General features: G+C 57.6%; 2 long non-coding RNA genes across 2 annotated transcripts; both read left to right on the plus strand.

Annotated features, from left to right (window-relative positions):
• The first annotated feature begins 2,595 nt into the window (after window positions 1-2,595).
• LOC138846724 (uncharacterized) lies at window positions 2,596-4,067 on the plus strand. The gene is made up of 3 exons (XR_011384274.1): window positions 2,596-2,751; window positions 3,367-3,461; window positions 3,779-4,067. It is a non-coding gene; the product is annotated as an uncharacterized lncRNA (long non-coding RNA).
• Window positions 4,068-20,920: 16,853 nt separating this feature from the next.
• LOC138846668 (uncharacterized) lies at window positions 20,921-22,703 on the plus strand. The gene is made up of 3 exons (XR_011384203.1): window positions 20,921-21,082; window positions 22,032-22,071; window positions 22,474-22,703. It is a non-coding gene; the product is annotated as an uncharacterized lncRNA (long non-coding RNA).
• The last annotated feature ends 1,155 nt before the right edge of the window (window positions 22,704-23,858 follow it).

Below are 23,858 nucleotides of genomic sequence, written 5' to 3' on the forward strand. Positions count from 1 at the left end.
GACTCCCGGGACCTTGCGGGCCCCGTGCTCCCCGCATTCCCAGGTCCCATCCTCCCAGGGGTGTCCATGGGCAGGACGGCTGCCTCGTGCCTTCTCTTTGATCTCTTGGTCTAAGTCTTGGGGCTTGGGCCTGGGTAGTCCCTTCCCTGGCTTGGTGTGGGCGGTGGAGAAGCTCGGGCCTGCCTCAGGTCCTCACGGTGGTGCCTTCGTTGCCTCCCAGTGAGAAGCAGCTGCCCCGGGACAGCGCCTGGGGCACCAAGGTGAGCGCTGTCTGTGGAGACCGCCGGGGTGGGGGTGGGAGGATCCCCCAGGGCCTGGTGTCTTGGGTGGTGGTGAGGGGCAGAACCCAAAGTCACCCAGAGTCAGGAACTCTAGGGCTACCCCACCACACCCTCCCACCCTAAAAGAATATGCAACCACGGGACACTGCCCACAGCCACGGGACACCTGGAGGGTTGGACAGTAGGGGTGTCCGTCCTCAGTGTGGCTCCTGTGGAGGCGACCACAGGTCACAGGTTCTGACCCACTCAGAAGGACTGGGCCCAGATCTGGGCCCCCTGTGGGTCCATCGGTTCAGTGAGGTCAGGCTGGGCGCTGCCTCCGAGGGCCGCTCTCCAAGACCCAGATCTGTGCTGACAACAAAGTCGCTGTCTTCCTGCAGAATCGGCAGAACCGAAGCCTCCAAAAATGGCTGAAAATTCTGAAGAATTGGCAGAATTATCAGAACACTCAGAAGGTGGCGTGGTGGCTGAGGAGCTGTGGGGAACTTCTCTGCCCCTTCGGAGTTCATCACCCACGTCTGTGGGGGCGCTGGGTTCTCTCCAAGTCTGCTGGCGGCCCACGGTCCCTATTTCCAAGAACATGGGCCTTGGCTCAGCCTCCTGTCTCCCATTCAGTGTCCTGCTGGGAGACAACTGATGGCAGGATTGGCCACGCCCTGGCCGAGGGAAGGGAGGCCATGGCTGAGATCCATGTTCCCTAAGCCCAGACCACCTCTGTCCCTGGGGATTGACCCGAGCTCTCCCAGGACAGCAGGCACCCAGGCTGCCATCCTGCTGCAGCCTCTGCCCCCAGCCTGCCCAGGGTGCCCTGTGCCTGGCTCACCAGAGCCCCTCCTTCCTACAGCTGCGCCGCCGGATTTACAAGGGCGTCCCTGCCCAGGTGCGGGGGAAGGTGTGGGGCCTGCTCCTCGGGGTGGATGCGGTGAAGGCGGAGAACCCCGGGGCCTATCAGGTAGGGCCCTGAGCTTGGGGCCAGAGATGCCACTCCTGGGCCATCTGGGTCCAGAGCTCAGTGCATGGTTGGCATAGCCTGGGATGGGAAGAGGCCTCCTTTGGGCACTGTGTGCTCCTGTTCCTCTCTGGATGGTCGCTCTGGCCTTGTTCAGCATATTCCACTTGTGATTGCCCCTTTCCCGTCACCATGTCCTGGCAGTGTCCCCATTGGGAGGTTGTATGCAGCTTGTCCTGGGTGGGCCCATGGCTTACACTGGTCCCCTGGAGCATAGTACTTCATGCCTGCTCATCAGCAGAGGGTGGTCCCAGGGGACCCCTCGGCAGGGCTCTGGATCTCATGGGTGACACGGGCACCATGGTCAGCTGATACCAGGGACCTCCCTGGTCAAGGACTCAGGGACCTGAGCCTCCTGGTCCCGAAACTCTCCTTCGGCCCCTGCTGGACCCTGTGTATGTGGACACTGAGATGGTGGAGGCGGGGGCTCTGTGCTGAGGCTGGCCCCGCCCTCCTCCCGCCCTCCAGAAGCTGAAGGCACAGGGCCGGCTGCGGTCACAGTGGGTGCAGCAGATCGATGTGGCCGTGAGCAAGACCTTCAGGGGACACGTCATGTTCCGGGAGCGATTCGGAGTCAAGTGAGGCCATGGGCAGTTTGTGACTGAGGAGGGATTCTGTGGGAACCAGTGCCGTGGAGAATTGGGAGTGTCCTAGGTGAGATGTGTGGCGCTAGCACAAGTGTGGGTTCCTGGAAGTTTTGGGGCCCTCAGTAGGTGCTGCGTCTGCCCCGTGAAGGATCAGCCAGCACCGGGCCTTGAGCAACTGCTGGGTGCCAGGTGCTGGTTGGAGACCTGGGCAGGTGGGGCCATAACACAGGAAGCTCCAGAAGACAGGGACAGCAGCAGAGACAGCCCAGGGACAGGAGCCAGGACCCTGGAGGCCAGAGTGGCCTGGGCTGGGACCAGCCCCTGAGTTCCACCACAGGCCAATTGCTGAGGGTGACCTGGAGCTGGCTGTGGGCGTGTGGGGTGGGTGGGTAGGAAGGAACCCTAGGCTGTGACCAGGGTGAGAGGTGTGCACGGCGCTGGCTGGGCTGCAGAGAAGGGGTGTGGACACAGAGCTGAGCTCACGGCCTCACAGGAACCTCGCCAACCCTCCCTCCTCTCGTCCCCAGGCAGCAGGCCCTGTTTCACCTGCTCTTGGCCTACTCTGTTTATGACCCTGTGAGTATATGCAAGGTGCAATCAGGGGGCTGGGTGTGAGGGGGCTGTGTGATGTCAGCTGGGTCTGCAAGGGATGGGGCACAGAGACTGCTGCCCTGGGGTGCCCAGTTCCGGGAGCAAGAACTGACACAGGTCAGCCAGGCGGTGCGGCTCCATGGTGACTTTGGGCTCTTGCAGGAGGTGGGCTACAGCCCCGGCCTGAACCAGGTGGCCGCCCTGCTCCTCATCTTCTTAGACGAAGAAGATGCATTCTGGGCCCTGGCACAGCTCATGGCCAACGACAGGCATGCAATGCAGGGTAGGTGCAGGCTGGACATCCCCCAGCAGCCAGGCTGGAGCTGCCACCACGGCCGACTCACCAGCTGCCCCCACATCTGGGTGTCCACAACAATCTCCCTTTGGAGAGTCTAAATGTGGGGCTGGGGGCCCCCACACAGCCTGAGACCCTGGGTCTCCCCATCAGCCGGGGCCCCACAGCCTCTCCATGGCTGCCTCTGCATCCCGCACCCCAGCCCTTGGGGTGCGTCCTGGTCCAGGTGCCTGCTGGTCCGGCTGCTTTGTGCCATGGCCACCCCCCAGCCTTACTCTACACAGATGGATGATGCCCAGATGGTGGCCTCCCTTACGGGGTCCACTCGACCTAATCCTTGTACCCGATCCGACCAGGCCCCCAGCAGCTGCTCACCCATTATTCTGGTTGCACTTCTGTTCAGTCCAGACTGGACCCCAGGTCCTCCCACCTGTAGCCTTCTTCCACCTTCATCCTGTCCCCCCACAGAGGGGGGATTCTACTGCCCATGCCAGAGCCTTCACATTAACCCCCCCACCCAGCCTGCACCCTCTATGCCGCCCCCTGACAGCCCCAGTGCTGCCTGCAGGCTCTGATTCCCCGAGGGGGGTCTGGGCCTCTCAGGGTTCTATAAAGCCGGGCAGCCCAAGCTGGCGCGTCTGCAGCAGCATCACGAGACCATCCTGAAGCTGGCGCTCCCCACACTCAAGAGCCACCTGGTGAGTGGTGTGGCCCCTGGCACCTGCAAGGGGGGGCTCTGGAGCAGGGTCTGAGCTGTCCCTGGCACGGGAGTGGAGCCAAGGCCTGACCAGGGGCCATCTTGGTGGGAGGGGTCTGCAGCAGGCTCTGCAGGGAGGACTCATTGTCCTTCTCCTGCTCACACCCAGCATCCCGGGGCACAGTCACCAGGGGCCAGCAGGTGTCGCGTGTGCCCACACACCCAGCACTGCGCTGGTTGAAGAGCCGCCCCTCCATTGGAGTATCGTCTCTGGGCAGGACTCAGACAGGCCCTGAGCCCCTCTCTCCCTTCCTGTAGGACAGCCAGGGTGTGGCCACCAGGACCTATATTCCCAAGTGGTTCAAAGGCTGCTTCACTGATGGGGTAAGGTGCCCAGGGACACCTGCACCCGGGAAGCTGTGCCCACAGGGCCGGGTGGCAGGCCAGTGGTCATGCTGCCAGTCCTCCTCACCCTTCTCCCCAGTCCACTGCATCCCTGAGGGGCCTGCAGCCCCCTGGCTTGTGCCCCACATCCCCACTGGGACAAGTCCACCCCTTGAGCAGTGGCAGGACCTCAACTGGGGCAGCCTCACTGGGGTCTCACCCTGGGCAGGGGTACCTGTGCTGCCCTCTGCTCCCTGCTCAGCCTGCACGGCCGCACCCTCACACCCCTGCTGCCCCCACAGAGTCCCTTCCCAGTGACCCTCAGGTTCTGGGACATTTACATTCTGGAGGGCGAGCCCGTGCTGACGGCCATGTCCTACGTGGTTCTCAAGATCCACAAGCGTGAGTCCTCTGGGGCCATGGAGGGTGGGGTGCTGGGCTGGGGGGTGGGGGATCCTGCTCAGCCCCTGGAGCATGGACTGAGGGAGAGCAGGAGTGGCTGCCTGGGCCCCGTGCTTGAACCTGGTGTTAGTGTACCCCAGGAACCCCCTCGCAAGGCCCTGCCCCTTGGCTGGGTGGACAGGGTACCTCACATGTGAGTCTCAGCCTTCCCCCAGGTGGGGACTTTGCAGATCCAGTGGCTACCTGGGTGTGTGGACAGGGAGTGGAGAGTCTGTGGGTGCTGTTCCTGCCCTGGGCGCCTTCAAGCCAGACAGACTCCCCCCACTGCCCCCCACCCCATGTAGGCCGCCTCCTGCAGCTGTTCCAGGACACCCTCAGTGCGTTCCTCCAGGACCAGCTGAGCCAGGCCTGGGCCCTGGACGAGCATGTCGTGGGGAGGCAGCTCCAGGCCTCCCAGTCGAAGCTCCGCAAGCTCCGCTGCCTGCTGCCTCCTCCAGGTGGGCCCCCGTGCATGCTCCCCATCCCCCCTGGGGAGTCAGGAGTGGGCGCGCCAGGTACCCAGGACCTGCCCTGGGCTTTCCTCCTGCATGTCATCTGCTCCAAGCGGCTTTCACACATCCTGGCCGATGGAGCCTCAAGGTGGTGCCCAAACCAGGGTGCCCGAATACCTGCCAGGCGTGTCCCTGTCATTGCCACAGCAGCGCCCGTGGTGTGTGTCAGGACTCTTAGGTGACAGGTGGGTCAGGTGACAGAATGACCTCATGGGAGTTTGTTGAGACCATGTCTCTGGGTCGACAGTGTCAGACATGGAGCCCAGAGCCAGTCCTGCCATGGGGTCCATCCCAGCATCCTGGGTCCCCCTCACAGCTCCCCCCACCCAGGTGCCCACACCTTTCCCTGGGCAGCAGCAGCCAGGCATCCTCAGGACCAGTCCAGGGGGCCTGGCAGTACCTTGAGGGCCCCTGGGACCCAGCTCCAGCCCAGCCCGGGCATCACTGGCCTCTGCGAGAAGCCGACCGCCTCTCCTTGCCTTTCAGCACTGCCAGAGGAGCTGCCCACTGGTCCCCTTGGCCAGACGTTGGAGGCCGCGGAGCCAGGGCCGCTCCCCACACCAGGGAGGCCCGAGGTGCTGGGTGATAAGGCCGCAGGGGGTCTCCCTGCTCGTTCCACCCTGGCCCAGGAGCTCCGGGGCTCAGCACCCTGCAGCCAGACCGTGGGAGGAGTCGAGTGCTCCATCCCTGAGGCCTCGTGGGAGCCGGAGACATGGAAGACACAGGAGGCCTCCCCAGAGCCTGGGGTCCCAGGCCTCCTGCTAGGGTCCCTGGAGTGTCTGGGTGACGCCTCTGTCACTCCCACCTCCCACAACCCTGGGAAGCAGCAGAGCCTGTCAGCACCGGCGTCCCTGCCTGACCTGGTGGAGTACATGCTGGCTGCAGACCGCTGGCCCCCACAGCGCCACATCCTCCAGGCGCTCTTAGAGCCCAGCAAGCCCACCATGGCCTCCCTGGGAATCCGAGGACAGGCCCAGCCCTGTGGGTCCACGGAGCCTCCCTGCCCTCCCCCGACGAAGGTGCTAGAAGTTTCCATGCTGGAAGACTGGGAACATGAAGAGGACTCCCCCGACGCCTGGGCCTCCAGCCTCTCCCTGGGCTCCTCCGAGTTCTCCCGCCCTGCACAGCGAGCAGGGGACCAGCAAGGGCTGTCGGGCTGGGGCTCCCTCCCTGACCTGGTGGTCTACATGCTGGCCGCAGACCGCTGGCCTCCGGATAGCGACATCCTGCAGGCACTCTTAGACCCCTGCAAGGCCACTCTGGTTCCCCGCTGGACCAAGGGCCTGGGGGAGCCCCGAGACACTGTCTCTACTCCAGGGAGCTGTGATGCAGAAACCTCCTGCTGCGGGCCCTTCTCGAGCGATGAGGAGTGGGGTGACGAGGAGGGCTCCCTGGAGCCCTGGGAGCCAGACCTGTCCCTCGGGGCATCAGAGCCTCTGTGCTCAGCCCACATCTCAGGGGATGACCTCCGCATGGCACAAGGAGCTGGCTTTCCTAAGCCTAGGGAGTCCTTGCCAGCTGGAGACCCTGGAACCCCAGAGAACAAAACCAAGTAGAACTGAAGCCCCGCCCCTTCTGCCCTGGCCCCTGTTACTCCAGCTCCACCTGTGTCCCCCAGAACTTGGGACAGGCCCGAGGACCCCTGCCTGCCCTGTGGCTCCTGCAGATCATGCACTCAGGCAGTGGTGGGCGGAGCATCCCTAGGGCCAGGCCCATGGTGGGTTCATGATCCCGAGTGCTGGCAGAGCCTGGTGGCCTCCTCCATGGTGAGGCTGTCACGCTGAGGCCATGCAGGGAAATATGGGACCACATCACCACCCTGCCAGTCAATGGACCCTGCCTACACCGTGTCCTTCTTATTGACAAGGGTCCTTATCAGCTCGGGTCCCTGATCCTTAGCAGCCTCCCCTGGCCTCACCTGGGTCCCAAAGTCAGGGTTCCATGTATGCTTTGTGCCGCCTACCCAGTCCCTGAGGTTAGGAGGAATCCATCCTGTCCTTGGTTGCTGTCCACTGAGCCGCGCTTGAATCCAGCACCCATCCCACCTCTTAGCACATACTCTGACTCCCTGGGGTCTGGGCATGCACTGAATCACCAATTTGGTGGCCTGTGGTGGCAGCGAGACCGTGCGAGCAACACATTGTGGAGATGCCAAAAGCAGAGGTGCTGGTTGCCCTCAACCTCATAGGAGTGACCCAGGGTTCCCCCTGCCCTTGTGATGGAAATAGAATAAAGAGTTTGTTTCTGAAGGGTTTGGTCCATTCTTGTGGCCCTCAAGGCCTGTCTGCAGAGGTTCCCAATGGACTTCGTGCAAGACAACAGATACTGCAGGCCCCAATCTCAGCTAGAGGCCTGTTTCCCGGCCATCCAGTGACACCTTAGGGTCCTCCATGTCCCATGGCCTTTGACATTGTGCACAGCACTGTGTGAGGTGTGAGGTCACCTCAGGCCTCCATCCTGTGCTGGTGAGGTCCAGCGTCCCTTCCTCTCCATGGGTCCATCTCCTCCCTGCCTTTCTTCTCCCTCCTCCATGAATCCAGTCCTCCAGACCTGAAACTGGGACTGGCCTGAGAGGCCTCCAGAGAACACAGACCTAGGACCAGTAGGTCAGTCACCTGAGAAAGTCAAGGAGCATTGGTGTCCCCCCTGGGTGGCCCTGGACATCGACCCTGGGGGTTAAGTGCAGACACCTGCTGCCCAGTCAGGTGGGGACTCTCCTGTTGGGGTCAGCCTCCATTCTTCGGCAGCCTCATCTGGGGCAGGGCGTGCTCTTCAGACAGGGGAACAGGGTAAAGGCACATGTTCGTGCTCTAGCAATGAGCTGGGGGACCATCCCCTGGGTGGGGTCCCTGCCTGGGCTCCGGCTGCCTACTGGCCCTTGACCTCCCAACTTCACCAGCCCCTTCTTCAACTCTCTGCCTCACAAAAGGGAGCTGAACCCAGCTCAACTTAAGGCCTCAGCGCCACCCTGCTGGTTCAGGTGCACTCCTAAGCGTGTGTCTGGAAGTACCAGAACCTTTCAGGATCCAGGTGTGGCAAAGGCTGGACTACATGTGTGTAACTCCAACCTGGACTTGGGCTCATGTCATTGGGTGTCCTACAAAGGGCTCAGGGCCACAAGTGCTCACTTGATGTTCTCTGGAGATGAAAGCAGAGGCCAGCATGGCCCTCTGTGGGAAGCCAGCTTTCTTGTCTAGTCTGGACAATATTACCATGTAGGGTAGGCCACGATTGAGGGCAAGGGTCAGTCCAGTTCCCAATGCCCATGGCCCTGTCATCGCTGGTCCCTCAGAGCACACCCTGGACTGCACCTATTTCATCGGCTCCCTGCATGGGGAATGGGAGAGCCAGATGGCTGCATCCAGGGTGGGCAGAGGGCGTGGGGAGCCTGCTCCAGGAGCAGCTGCTCTCCCAGCCCTGTGTGAGCCCTGGGATCCTGAGCAGCAGCACTGCAGTGAGGAGGGAGCAGGCGGCTCCTGGTCTTGTTGGATGCTCAGGAGGACTTGTTGGCAGCAGCGAGCACCTGAAGCCCTGCTGGTCCCCGTGCCCTGACTCCTTCTGCCCCTGGCCCTCCCTGTCCATGTGGTCAGCAGACCGGATCCCCAGATGATCCTTTGCCCCTGCTGTGACTCCTGTGTGAGGCACAGCGCAGGGCCACCCCCTCCCCTGGAATGGAGGCTTCTTGCAGCCAGCCCCTGCCTGTACCCCTTCATGCCCAATCCTGGTCCCTGACACAGGGTTCTTCTGTCCTGGCCGGGGGATCAGGCCCTGGCCCTGCTGGTGGATGCTCTGCCTCCAGGGCCCCTCCCTGGCCACTTGCTGGAAAGCTGGTGTGCATCATGGAAGCAGCAGCGATTTGTCCTCACGGGAATAGATTCTGGGTAGATCTACAGACAGGTGTGGATACGGGTGTGCACATGGATACACAACTGTGGATATGGACGGGAATACAGATATACGTGTGTGTACAAACACAGATATATAGAGAAATAGAGATTTAGATACAGAAATGGATACAGATACACAGGTAGACAAAGGTGTATATATAGAGAGATTCAGCTTAGATAGAGACACACACACACATGTGGATACAGACACAGCCACAGCGACAGGTACAGGTACAGGTACAGAGGTGTATCTTCCTTCCTGTGATGCTTTCAGAAGACCCAGTGGTGGTCATAGACCCCAGAGAACAATTCCTTAATCAAGGAATCTCTTTCATAAGAAAGAGGTGGAGCAGGAGTCTCATGTCCATGGGGTTCAATGGTTCCACTTCTCATTCATCACCTGGAAGTAGCTGCTCTGATGGGAGGGTTGGATGGACGTTCAGAACCTCTCACTGGGGCTGGAGCCACCGCTGCACTGCCTGCATCCCATATGGGCAATAGTTCCAGTCCGGCTGCTCCACTTCCCATCCAGCTCTCTGCTGTGTCCTGGGAAAGCAGTACAAGATGGCTCAAGTCCTTAGGTCCCTGCAACTTGTGGGAGACCAGAAAGAAGCTCAGGCTCCTGGCTTCCGATCTGCACAATTCCAGGCATTGGGGCCATCTGGAGAGTGAACCAGCAGATGGAAAACTTCCCTGTTTCTTTCTCTTTCTCTATCTGCCTCTCTGTAACTCTGCATTTCAAACAAATACATATATCTTTAAAAACATAAACAAAACCAAAAACTTCCCGTCCACATCAACTGTGGGACAACAGCCTGGGGCTGGGCTGCCTTTTACAGGCTGTGAGAGAATCTTTACTCGGGGATCCATCGATGGCACTCTTTCCCCAAAGCCAGACTGCAAAGGTTTGATTGTCAGTTGTGACAGAGGGATTGGCTTCTCTCACTATCTATTTTTCCTTTCTTTTTTTTTTTTTTTTTTTAAATTCTGAGCTACATAGAGAGAGGAAGAGGCAGTGACAGAGAGAGGGAGAGACAGATAGACAGACTTTCCTTCCCCCGGTTTACTCCCCAAATGGCCACAACACACAGGACTGGGCCAGGCCAAAGCCAGGAGCCAGGAGTTCCGTCCAGGTCTCCCGTGTGGGTGGCAGGAGTGCAAGCACTTGGGCCTCTTCCACTGCTTTCCCAGGCCATCGCAGGGAGCTGGATCAGAAGTGGAGCAGCCAGACACAGATACCCATATGGGATGCCAGCATTGCAGGTGGTGACCTTACCCACTACACCACAACGCTGGCCCCTCCTCTCTCTGCCACACTCAGGGACACAGTAAGTTCATTGAGGCGCCTCCTGCTCCTTCCAGTGTGGCAGTGAGAGCTATCAGAAAACAAACATACAGCAGCACCCTCCTGAGGACCCAGGTCTTCCATGCTGAACCTTGGGGCATTTCACTTGTGCAGCTTCCTAAACAGCCGAGCTCCTGTCTCAGGGCAAAGAAAACAGTAGACAAGAAAAAACACCTGTGTCCAAAACAAAATACCTGGAAAAATAGTGACCATGGAAGATCTCCCTCCCCACCCACTCCACTTGTGTGTGTGTGTGTGTGTGTGTGTCTGTCTGCATCTGTTTTTCAAGTACATAATTGCAGGCAAAATTTTTGTTTGGCTTAAGAACTTGAGTAAACATTTGTTCACAGAAGAAATACAACGGACAGCAAACATGCTGGTGTCCCCCTCTCCCTTTATGATGTTTTGGTTCTTTTATTTGAAAGGCAGAGGCAGTGAGAGATAGGAGAGGACAGATGGAGAGAGATCTTCATCAGCTGGGTCAGTCCCCGAGTGCCCACAGAGCTGGGCGTGGCATGGAAGCCCACAGCGCCCACCGTGTTTGTGGCAAGGGTGGCAGGGACCCACATATGTGAACCATAACCACTCAGGGTGGCCATCCTTGGGACGCAGGATTGGAAACAAGCAGGCAGGACTTGAACCCCCAGGCACTCCAATATGGGACGTGGGCATCAGCAGCATCGGAACACTTTGGCAGTCACCAGCCCCAATCCTTACAGAAGCACTCCACACTGATGATTCACACGTCTAACTCTGGAAGACAGGAGAGGAATGCCCAGTGCCTATTGCGTAAATCCTCGGTGGCCCAGAGACTGGTTTACGTCCAGCACCTACCTAATACCTCCAAGGGCCCTGCCTCCTGCACGCTGCTAGTCCAGTGAACACATCAACACCAGCGTAGTCACTTACCTATTGATGGTGGCTCTCTCTTCACCCCTCACTCTCTTGGATGATGGACCAACCTCCAGTCCTAGACAAAGACACTGATGTGGTCCCCCGTGAATATTTACTCACCTCACTGCTGTCACAAGTACATTTCTTCCCCTGGCCTCTGCCTCTTTGCACCAGAACAATCTCCAGCCTCCACAATCAGATGCCTCTTTGACCTGCAAATGCCTGTGGAATACCCCACTCCTGGTTCCTTCATATTCCTGAGGCTGGTTGGGTCTCACACTTCCCACTCCACGTGTTCTGTCTAGGGTGATTTCTCCACCACCTGCTTGGCCAATAGTTCTGTCCAGAAAGCCACTCCTTGTCTTTCAGCTCTGGGCTGCTTGTATGATGGCACCAGTCTTCAGATATCCTTCCTTCTGATCATATTTTGGCCAATGGGGCAGCCCCTCCCTATTGGGGTTCCTGTCATTGCCAATTCCTACATCTGCTTTGTATTTTATTTCAAAGTTGTTCTCCTCTTGGAGGAAATATGTGTATAGAACAGTGAAGGCTGTCCCTCGTGCCGAGCACCTGGTGACGGCACAGTGAGTGCGGTCTGCGGCAGCCGTAAGATGCTGCGGGCTTTGTGACGAGAGCGGTTTCCCTATGACCAGTCTGCTGGGCAAAACAGCGATTCTGGTCAGAGTGGCTCACCTGTCACCAACATACCTTGTGCTACGACACTTGTATCTCCTATCAGACAAGAGACTGGGGAGGATTCTGTCCCTGAGATCGGGATACATTTTTATTTCATAAAATCCACTGAAAGTGAGGGCAGGTTTGGCCGTCTGGTTTCATTGTGGTATTCTGCCCCCGTCCCTTCTCTAGGGTTGAATTTCAAGGGGACTGGGGCTCCCGGACTGACTCCTCGGGGAAGGACACCACTCACTCTGAGGCCCTGAGACCTCAGCTCTGCCACCCTTTGGGGAAGAGACACGCATCCTGGAATTCTTTCATTTTATTTTATTTTATTTTATTTTTAAATGTATGTTTCTGAATGAGAATGATCCTGTCCACTGTTTCATGCCCAGATGCCTACTGGGGGCCAAAGCCTAGAGCTGGGAGCTGAGTTCAGGTCTCCGTGTGAGTGGCAGGGACCCAGCTCATGGGCCATCATCTAGGATGTGCGTTTGCAGGAAGCTGCAGTCAGGAGTGCACCTGGGTCAGAGCCTGGTGCTCCATACCTGACACAGGCATTGTAACTAATGCTTTTGATTTATTTATTAAAATTTTTTCATTCAAAATTCAGAACTGCAGAAAGAGAAAGAGAGGCGGTGGAGGGGGGCGGATTCTCCATCTCCAGGTTCACTCCCCAAATGGCTACAATAGCCAGAGCTGCAAAAACCCAAAGCCAGGAGCCAGGAGCTTCTTCTGGGTCTCCTATGCAAGTGCAGGGGCCCAAAGATTTGGGCAACCTTTTACCGCTTTCTAAGGCCATAGCAGAGAGCTGTACCAGAAGTGCAGCAGCTGGGACTCGAATTGGTGCCCAGATAGGACACCAGCACTGCAGGCAGTGGCTTTACCCGCTGTGCCAGAGATGCCTTAACTCCCAGGACAGAAACCTACCCTCAGAGAAACATTCTCAATGCAAGGCAGCAAGGAGATGGCGACACCCATATACAGGAGGTATTGCCCAATAGCAATGCGGTTAGCACCCTTGTGTATTTGAAGGCTGAAAGGTAGTGGGAGGTGGCCCAAGGGCCAGCAGTGAGAAGTCTGTGTCAGCAGCTCTCAGGAAGTTTAGAGCAGAACAGAGATGAGCCTGCTGCCCGACATGGGAGCTCCGGCACTGGGGATCTGTGACCTCATGGTAGGCCAGGTCTCTTGCGCACAATCCCCAAGTTCCTCCATTTAGAGCCCCTTTGATTCTGCATGGCCAACTGCCAGCCCGACCTTGGCCGTGAGCCTCGGGAGCCGAGCATCTGGGCTGTGTGTGTGAGGTGGTGACACTCTACTTGGACAGGGGAAGAAATCCCAATCAGAGAGACTGAAACACACACGCACACGCACACAGTTCCCATCCCCAGACGCCCTCAGTGACAGGGGCGGGGAAGGACCAAGGCTGAGAACAGCTAACTCAGTCCCCGGCTCTTACAAGGGTGGCAGGAACGCAGCTCCCTGGGCCACCACCACTCCCTCCCAGGGTCTGCCTTAGCAGGAAGCCAGACCCGGGAGCTGAGCTGGGACGCAGCTCCAGGCACTCCTGGATGGGACGCAGGTGTCCTAAGCAGAAACACTTATCTTTACTTCTATGGTCCAGTACAATTGGAATAGTCCTCCTACGTCCTGAGGTCCGAGCTGAGCTCACTTACTCTCCTGACTGCAGGCAGAGGACACACGGACCCGAGCCGGCCTCACAGAGGCTCCTCTGAGCCCGCGGGCGGAAGTGTCCACGGAGCACAATTCTGCCTTTACAACCTCTCTCTTCTCTGCCCTGCAGAAGAGGGCACCTCAGCATCCATGGAGGAAGTGGGTTAAGAGAGAACGCGGTCCATGTCCACCAGGTGGCAGCACCACGCTCCTGCTGCCAAGCAGAGGCTGAAGGAAGCAGTGAGCACTGGGGTTTCTGCTCTCTGGACACTGCTCAGGGCCCGTGGACCCTCCCAAGCCAGGGTTGGAAAGAAGTTCCTGTCTGGAAGGAAAGGTCACGGTTGTGTCTTATCTTGGTGAGTCATCTGTCCAAACCCTAGCCCCACCAAGTACTAGGAAGGAACTAGCAAACACAACAGGAATACAGCATCCCCACGGAACACCCATTCTGCTGGGAAGGCAGGTAGTGTGCTCAAAAGGAGTCAGTTACTGAGCACCAACTGTATACGTGCTCCTGGAAAGTTCTCTAGTGGTTCCCCAATGGCCTTAGGGTCAATCCAAGCTCCCAGCCCACCTCCTCTCTGCTCACAGCCTCTTGGCTCCAGTCAACCCATGTCAGGTGCAATCCGCCACTTGTTCTTCACCCCACGAGTGTCATCCTTTGCCGTTTCCTTCTCTCTGATATTGTCTCTCAAGTTTCCACCCTTGAAGAAAAGTCTTTGTTAACCTTCCCCTGTCACTGCACTCATCACAATATATTGAATGACCCTTCTGGGCACCAGCAGCTTTTGGGACAAGAGGCAGAAACCACGTCCTTACTCAAACCTGGCACGGGGCAGGCCCTCAGCGGATGCCTGGCTTACAGAGGCAGGCGAGACAAGGCCACCTCGCACCCCGGCAGAGAAACCACGCGCAAGGCCCATCTGGGGGATCAGAGCGGGCTCCCCATAACAGGTGCACTTGAACTGGGTCTTGAGCGAAACCTTCGATCTTGAGAGAAGCCAAAGCGACAGCAGACGAGGCAGGAACTGTTGAGGGTATAGGAGTCTGCCCAGGAGGAGTCGTCAGCTCCGAGAGTTTAAAGGGGCGCAGCCGTGTGATCAGACTGTTGCTAGAGGGTGCATCCAAGAATGGCGGCTGCAGGACAACCCGTCCCCAACCTGACAAGGACAACGTGTGTTTGCTTCCTGAGCCTGGGAGGGGCTGCTGCTCAGCACCAGCTTGGGGTCTGCATCAGCCTCCCTCAGGGCGTCACCGCTGGATCAAGGGCACTGAGCTGCAGGGAGGGGTGCACTGCGTGCGTGGTGAGAGACAAAGGATTCCACAGTGGGCAGGGCCCTGGGAGTTGTTCACTGTTTTGCTGTAAGTGGTCTGTGGCCAGAGGGACACAAGAAGGTGGGGTGTGACATAATAAGAAACGTACGAGGCCGGTGCTGTGCTGTGTTAGGATAAGATTCTGCCTGCCACCCCGGCATCCCATATGGGTGCCAGTTCATGTTCCAGCTGCTCCTCTTCTGATCCAGCTCTCTGCTATGGCCTGGGAAGGCACTAGAAGTTGGTCTAAGTGCTTGAGTCCTTGCACCCGTGTGGGAGACCTGGAAGAACCTCCTGGCTTCTGGCTTCAGTTCCATCCAGCTCCAGCCATTGTGGCTATTTGGGGCAGTGAACCAGTGGATGGAAGACTCTCTCTCTCTCTCTCTCTCTCTCTCCCTCCCTCCCTCCCTCCCTCCCTCTTCTCTCTCTCTCTCTCTCTCTCTCTCTCTCTCTCTCCTACTCTCTCCTCCCAACTCCGTAATTCTACCTCTCAGATAAAATATAAAGTCCGTTTTAAATAAGAAATGTGTCTGTGATTTCTTCCCTTCTTACCCTTATTGCCACATTGTCCTTAACACACTCCTATAAGTGTCTTTAAAAACATTCATTTCAGAGCAGGGGAAGAGAAAGAGAGAGAGAGAGAGAGAGGAAGAGGGAGAGGAAGAGGGAGAGGAAAAAGGAGAAGGAGAGGGGGAGAGAGAGAGAGGGAAAGAAAGAGAGAGATTTCCCATCTTCTAGTACACAAAGGCCCCGACAGGGCCAGGCTGAGGCCAGGAGTCCAGGACTCCATCCAATTTTCCCAGTGGAGTTGGAACTCTCCATCTCTTTCCAAGAACAGGCAGGGTTGAGGGGTTGGGAGTTGGTGGGCTGAGGACACCACACGTCCCAGTGACCTGGTCATCATGCTGCCTGAAGAAGCCTCCATGGAGAGCCTGGAGAACCTGCTGGACACAGGAGGTGCTGGGAGGGTGGTGCTCCCCGGGGAGGGCAGAAGCCCAGTGCCTCTGCCTCGTGCATTTCTGCCCCTCTGCAGGCTTGGCTGTGGACGCCTCCTTCTCTGCAGCGATCTTCATCATAAACTGGACAGGTAAGTGCTGCCCTGTGCTCTGTGAGCCCTTGTCACACAGCATTGACCCTGAGGCGGGGAGGGCACGGGGTCGCTGGGTATCGAGCCGGGTGGTCAGAAGCACAGGTCACTGCAGGGCACTTTCCTGGGGATGGGGGGATTGGACTGACCTGGTTCCCCCACCTTCTTCCTTGTGGTTCTCCAGGACAACTTCAGAACGTGCTAGAGTCCAGTGTAACGAGCTGGGAGGGTGGCCTTAGCCCATGGGCTGCGGTTAGTCCAGCAAACAGCAATGATCAAGCCCAGTGTGTCCTGATGTCCCAGGGTCCACACCCAGCACAGCTTACATATTGCGTCCCTCACAGTGGTGCAAGTGGAGTTTGTGCCCGTGAGACTGCATTGCCCTGGGCAGCTGTCCACAGCCTTGCTTGATGGGCTCACACTAGATCCTGGGCTCTGCTGTCCCGGGTGGGCCTTGTAGGTGATCAGCAGCTGCATGTACCTCACTGCACGAAGTGTGCGCCGTCTCCCCAGACACAGACAAGTTGGTGTGCAGCACAACGTGAACCTCCTCAACGGTGACCCCCCCGGGCCCTGCTGCTGGCACTGGGCATGGGGGGCAGTCTGGGGGCCTCTGACGCCATTTCCAGGCAGACAGGGGAGGCATCAGGTTGTAGGACCTCCCGTTGGTGTCCACTGAAAACACTGCTGCCTGGGGATAGAACCTTAACCTGCTGTCAGTGTGGTGAGGAGAGTGAGTGTGAGGATGCGGGGCAAACAGTGGATTTTCCTTGCTCAGGAATCTTAGAGCAGCCCAGGAGGGAGACACAGGATGGACCTTTTACAGAGCAGTGCTGGGTAGGAGGAGTCTCCCAAGGCCTTCTTGGGTGCCAGGAGCAGGATGAATTCATTGTTGGTGTCTGAGGAGGCCCCCGGGCCAGCGTCACTTGGTCTCAGTTGCACAGAGGACTAAGATGTGGGAGCTTCCCCCCAAACAGTCCCAAGTGACTAGGAGCCCAGTCTGAGAGAGCCAAGAGGTCCCTCTCAAAGCTGTCAGCACAGGCCAGCACCACTGCAGAGCAGGTGTGGCTGGACAGCACTGCCCACAGGAGGGCAGCAGAGACCTGTCAGTCACAGGGGCTTCCCTGCTCAAAATGAGGCCTCTGAATTTAGTGCTCTGGACAGCCTAGATGAACAATCCTAAACAGTGTCCTGGGGGAAGGGGGAGAAGGGCCCTGAGTTAAGGTGACTCCTGGGGCGTCTGCGTCTCATGTCAGGATTTAAGTTCCAGGCCTGGCCACTCTCCTCCAATCCAGCTTCCTGCCAAAGAGCCTGGGAGACAGCAGCTGACAGCCTTGGTGAGGGCCCCTGCACCCTTGTGGGAGAGCTGGACAAGTTCCCAGCTCATGGCTCTGCCTGGTCCAGCTCTGTCTGCCTTTGGGGATGAGGCAGCACATGGAATTTCTCTCTGTGTCTCTCTTCTTCTCTATCACATTGCATCTCAGTTAAACAATCAATTCTCCACTGGAGAATCTGTCGCTGCCTCTCCCAACTGCTGGAAGCTGCCACATGCCCTGGCTCTTTGACTTTCAGATCCAACTCTTGGCTCCTGTCAACCCCCTCCCTTTATTATTCCTATGGTTACATCCACCTGTTCTCCATTTGTGCGTTGATTTGTGCTAGTTGTTGCTCACTCTTGACAATTTTGGGTCCACTGTAAACAGCTTCTTGGTGGCTTCACATGTGTCCCCATGTGTCTGGGGAGCGTCTGCCCCCACAGATGAACTCTGATGGAGCGAAACCTATCAACGTCTTCCCTGTGCTTGGCTCAGGTGGGGAGCAGGGTCTCATGGAGGCAGTAGAGGCAGGGCTCCCTGGGAGCAGTTTTGCTGCAGGACACAGAACAGCGTCCATTATGATAATGAAGTCACCTGTCCAATGTGGACTTGCGGCTACCCGTGCGTGCCCACAGTGGGTGTGGGGAGGCTAACAATGTGTTCCACACCTGCCTTTCTCGTGTGGGGATGAGGGAGGTCCGGGCATGTGGGGATCAGCTCACCCCTGAGGGCACCATCTTTCCTGGGGGCGGCCCTAGAAAGGCAGTGGGAAACAACAGGGCACTCAGCTCTCAATGCACTCTGGGAGGAGGGACCATCACCAGCCCTGTGGTTACCCTGGGAAGTGGGGAACCAGGAGCTCCTTATACCAACCCCACTCGTGCAGAAACATTTCAAGGTCTTGGCAACTGATGGAGCCATTCAATTTTAGAAAAGATCTCTCTCTCTCTCTCTCTCTCTCTCTCTCTTTCTCTGTATCTATCTAGACTTGAAATTCAGAGTGACAGAGGGAAGGGGAGAGAAAATGAGAGATGGAAGAGCTGCTGAGATCACCGGTGGCTGGTGCCCTCTGGGCTCCCCAGAGCTGGAGGTCATTCTAGCTGGGCTCTCTACAGAGTCCCAAGGCTAGAGTGACCTGCAGAGTAAGAACGGCCGGCAGGGAGGGTCCAGGATGCCTGAACAGGGAGAGGCCACACTGACCTCTGCACAGACAGATGCCAGAGACACAAAGGGAGGACCATGTTCCCAAGGACTCCATGGAGCCCATGGAGCAGTGAGGAGAGAGAACAGACTCCAGAGACTCCATGGAGCAGTGAGGAGAGAGAACAGACACAGAGAAGCCAGCCACATGCTCCCAGTGGCCATTTTAGGGAGGGGTCTACACATGCAAATCAGTAACACGATATGTCACATCAACAAATTGGTGGATAAAAGAAAAAGATTATCTCGATAGATGAGGAGGAAGCATTTGATTAGATAGAGCATTCTTTCATGGTGGATACCATAAAGATTGATTGACTATAGAAGGCACACACTGCAACACACTCAAGGCAGTAGTGAGCAAACACACAGCCATCATCATATTGAATGGGGATAAGATGGAAGTATTCCCATTAAGAGCCGGACCAGAAAAGGGTGCCCAGTTTCACCGTAATTATTCTATATAGTTCTAGATGTTTTACTCAGAGCCACTAGGCAAGGAAGAGGAATCAAAGGCATATGAAGTGGGAAGGAGGAGGTCCACCTTGTTGGGGATGGCATGCTCCTTACACACAGGCACGGAAGGACTACACTGAGAGACTCTGGGAACTCATCAAAGAAGTTGTAAAGTTGCAGGATAGAACATAAAAATCTACAGCATTCTCACATACAGCTCTGGCTGAGAAAGAAATCTCATTAAAAATACCCATAAAAAAAAAAAAAACAAGTACCTTGAGATAAATTTCACTAAGAATGGAAATGACTTCTACAATGTAAATTTAAAATTATTAATGAAAGATATACAAGAACACACCAAAATGGAAAAATCTTCCTTGTTTTTGATTTGGGAAAATTAAACTATCCAAGGGATCACATTACTCAAGGCAATTTGCAGATTCCACGTGATCTCAATGAAAATACCAAGGACATACATCACATATGTAAAAAGAAATCCAAAAATTAATATGGAAGCACAAAGATCCCAAATAGACAAAACAATCTTTAATAACAAAATCAAAGCTGGAGACATCACAGTACCAGATATCAAAACCTACTGCAGGGCTGTTATAAACTAAACAACATGGTATTGGCTCAAAATAGACGTGTAGTCTAATTGAACAGAAGAGAATCCCCAGATAGTAATCCACTCATCTTTGACCAACTCATATTTGACAAGAGACCTAAATCCCTCCACGAAAAGACACTTTTTCAGACGATGTTGGGAATATTGGGTTTCTACCTGCAGAGGTTTGAAACAAGACTCGTATCTTACACCCTGTACAAAAGTCAACTCACAGTGGATCCATGATCTAAGCCTAAGACCTGAAACCCTGAAACTCCTGAAGGAAAAGATAGGGGAAACACTGCAGGACACGGGTCTGGGCAAAGACTACTTGGAGAAGACCCCAGAAGCACAGGAAAGCAAAGTGAACATGGGATGACCCTGAGCTAAGAAGTTTCTGCACAGCAAAGGAAACAACCAGCAAAGTGAAGAAGAACCAACGACACGGGAGAAAATATTTACAAACTACGATCCGATAAAGGGTTAACACCCAGAGTATATAAGGAACAGGAGAAACTCATCAAGGACAAAACAAGCTACCCAGTCAGGAAGTGGGCTCATTGCGGGAACTTTATTCAAACTGAAGAGGCTTAAAGGCTGTTCTATAGAGAGCAGGGTTTGGTCTCAGGGCCCGACAGAGGCCAGAGGCACAGGTGCACCTGGCTCCAGAACACCTGTCCTGGGCCTGCCCTCCTGATCGAGCTGTGGAGACAGCACAGGACCCACCTCCAAGGGATCTGACAGTTGAGGGGACGAGGCCCTGCTGACCCGGGAGGGTGGCATTGTGACACTGCTGGTGGAACCCCGTGATGTCAGCATTCCTGGAATCCTCTTGCGTGGGTGGTGGCAGTTAGAGGCTGCTCGTGTCTGTGAGGGACTGACTCGTGTGCTTTCCTAGACTGGAGCAGACTCGGCAGAGGAGGACGGATTTGGGAAAGAGGTGAGAGGGACGGGTCTTGGGGAGGGACAGTGGCTCCCGGATGAGTGACGAGAGCCGAGCACGGGCGTTGCCTGCTGTGTGCTGAGTGCGGCTACTGTGGTCCCTGTCAGTGCTCCCATGATGGAGTGGGGTGTCTGTGATTATGCCCTTAGTATGGGTCTGTGCCAGCCCAGATGTCCCCAGGGTTGGCGTCCAGTCTGCACTGAGCTCCCCACGGGGCACAGGTACCTGTTGTGGGCTCATCGGAGACTTGGGGCTCTGAACTGGGAGCTGGAGGAGACCTTCTGTTCTAGGGGTGTGTCTGGGCACAGTGGAGGGTAGCCCACACCACACGGGGAGAAGGCTCCTTCAGTCAGTCTGGGGCAGAAGTCAGGGGCACCCCCCCTCTCCCTCGTGTGTCATCCATGTCCACGACCTCTGGACTGACACCCTCCTGGTTCCTGAGAGTCAGGTGCCACCTGCCTGGCGGTGGCTCAGATGGGATGGACTTGAGTCGCAGGGTGGGGTGGTAGGAAGCAGCTCCCTGTGGTGCTTCTGGGCTCTGTCCTGTTTACAGTGTGTTCTTGCAGCTCAGACATGGAGGCTCTGGAGTTGCTGGAGGCCCGGCAGCGAGCCGTGACCATCACCAAGTATGAGCAGGTACAGGCCAGGCAGCTGCCCTGGGAGGAAGGGCCCTAGGACCTCGGCCGTGTCCATGGCAACAGTGGACTGCGCTGCCAAGGGCCATGGTGGTGGTGGGGGCCCTCCCGCTCTCCCCAGCCCATGTGCCCCCGGCTTCTCACCTGGGTGCCCTTCTGGCTGCAGGGTCGCCGAGGAGGGGTGCTGGTGATGCCTTGGGAGGAGGAGGACGAGGCCACCCGCCCATTCCCGGATCAGCTGGGCATCCTGCAGTGAGTCGGCACACCCCATGGCCACTCAGGGCAGCTGCTGTTCTCAGAGCGCCTGCTCTGGAGGCAGGGACCTGTCTCTGCAGCCTGGGCTCTCCTTGTGTGATAGGGGCCTCAGGAGACACTGGGAGGGACAGGGCTGCCCGGGAGCTGGGAGGGGAGGAGCCCTGTCACTGGCAGAGAGGGTGTGGGCACAGGACGAGTGACCAGGGCTGCAGGGGCTCAGGGCCCCCGGAGAGCAGCCTCCTTGGCAGGGTCCGAGGGGCAGCTGGGCTGAGGGCCGAGCCCCTGGCTGGGGTCCTGAGGAAGGGACCGGGCAGGGAGGGTTCTCATTAAAGGCGCTCTGGCCTGAGTCTGAGCCGGGGAGCTGGGGACTGGGGAGGAGGTACTAGGCCTTCATCCTGTGCCCCAGGTGTCCTGGGACATGGAAGAGGGTGAGTTTGTGTTGCGGCCTGAGCAGCCTGAGATCAGGAGAGGCAGGTGGCAGAGGGCAAGCCCACGGCCGGGTAGGGTGTCGGGGAGTAGGCATATGATAGCCCTGCCAGCACTGGGCAGATTTCAGGCCAGGTCGTGGGCTGGTTGGTGGTTCTGCCATTTCTTGACACTGGCTCCCACGGGTGCCCAGTCCTCCGCTCCCAGGCAGCCTTCCTGTCTCAGGACTGTGGATTCTCAGATCCTGCACAGGGCCCGGTCTCTGCCCAGGAGGGAGCTCCCATAGCAGAACCACATTGCGATACCCGGGACCTTGCGGGCCCTGTGCTTCCCACATTCCCAGGTCCCATCCTCCCAGGGGTGTCCATGGGCAGGATGGCTGCCTCGTGCCTTCTCTTTGAACTCTTGATCTAAGTCTTGGGGCTTGGGCCTGGGTTGTCCCTTCCCTGGCCTGGCGTGGGCGGTTGAGAGGCTCGGGCCTGGCTCAGGTCCTCACAGCTGTGCCTCCGTTGCCTCCCAGTGAGAAGCGGTTGCCCCGGGACAGCGCCTGGATCACCAAGGTGAAAGCTATCTGTGGAGACCGCAGGGGTGGGGCTGGGAGGATCCCCCAGGGCCTGGTGTTTTGGGTGTTGGTGAGGGGCAGAACCCAAAGTCACCCAGAGTCAGGAACTCTAGGGCTACCCCACCACATCCTCCCGCCCTAAAAGGACATACAGCCACGGGACCCTGCCCACAGCCACGGGACATCTGGAGGGTTGGACAGTGGGGGTGTCCGTCCTCAGTGTGGGTTCTGTGGAGGCGGCCAAGGGTCACAGGTTCTGACCCACTCAGAGGGTCTGGGCCCAGGTCTGGGCCCCCTGTGGGTCCATGCGGTTCAGAGAGGTCAGGCTGGGCGCTGCCTCCGAGGGCCGCTCTCCAAGACCCAGATCTGTGCTGACAACAAAGTCCCTGTCTTCCTGCAGAATCGGCAGAACCGAAGCCTCCAAAAATGGCTGAAAATTCTGAAGAATTGGCAGAATTATCAGAACACTCAGAAGGTGGCGTGGCGGCTGAGGAGCTGTGGGGAACTTCTCTGCCCCTTGGGAGTTCATCACCCACGTCTGTGGGGGCACTGGGTTCTCTCCAAGTCTGCTGGCGGCCCACTGTCCCTAACTCCAAGGACACAGGCCTTGGCTCAGCCTCCTGTCTCCCATTCAAGGTCCCCGCTGGGAGACAACTGATGGCAGGATTGGCCACGCCCCGGCCCAGGGAAGGGAGCCATGGCTGAGATCCATGTTCCCTGAGCCCAGACCACCTCTGTCCCTGGGGATTGACCCGAGCCCTCCCAGGACAGCAGGCACCCAGGCCCCCATCCTGCTGCAGCCTCTGCCCCCAGCCTGCTCAGGGTGCCCTGTGCCTGGCTCACCAGAGCCCCTCCTTCCTGCAGCTGCGCCGCCGGATTTACAAGGGCATCCCTGCCCAGGTGCGGGGGAAGGTGTGGGGCCTGCTCCTCGGGGTGGACGCGGTGAAGGCGGAGAACCCCGGGGCCTATCAGGTAGGACGATAGCTTGGAGCCAGAAATGTCACTCCCTGGCCAGGTGGGTCCAGAGCTCAGTGCATGGTTGGCATAGCCTGGGATGGGAAGAGGCCTCCTTTGGGCACTGTGTGCTCCTGTTCCTCTCTGGATGGTCCCTCTGGCCTTGTTCAGCATATTCCACTTGTGACTGCCCCTGTCCCCTCACCATGTCCTGGCAGTGTCCCCATTGGGAGGTTGTATGCAGCTTGTCCTGGGCGGGCCCATGGCTTACACTGGTCCCCTGGAGCACAGAACCTCATGCCTGCCCATCAGCAGAGGGTGGTCCTCAGGGGACCCCTCGGCAGGGCTCTGGATCTCATGGGTGACACGGGCACCATGGTCAGCTGATACCAGGGACCTCCCTGGTCAAGGACTCAGGGACCTGAGCCTCCTGGTCCCGAAACTCTCCTTCGGCCCCTGCTGGACCCTGTGTATGTGGACACTGAGATGGTGGAGGCGGGGGCTCTGTGCTGAGGCTGGCCCCGCCCTCCTCCCGCCCTCCAGAAGCTGAAGGCACAGGGCCAGCTGCGGTCACAGTGGGTGCAGCAGATCGATGTGGCCGTGAGCAAGACCTTTGGGGGACACGTCATGTTCCGGGAGCGATTCGGAGTCAAGTGAGGCCATGGGCAGTTTGTGACTGAGGAGGGATTTTGTGGGAACCAGTGCCGTGGAGAATTAGGAGTGTCCTAGGTGAGATGTGTGGCGCTAGCACAAGTGTGGGGTTCCTGGAAGTTTTGGGGCCCACAGTAGGTGCTGAGGCTGCCCCGAGAAGGATCAGCCAGCACCGGGCCT

The sequence above is a fragment of the Oryctolagus cuniculus genome, chromosome 18, assembly GCF_964237555.1.
Source record: "Oryctolagus cuniculus chromosome 18, mOryCun1.1, whole genome shotgun sequence".
Classification (NCBI taxonomy): Eukaryota; Metazoa; Chordata; class Mammalia; order Lagomorpha; family Leporidae; genus Oryctolagus; species Oryctolagus cuniculus.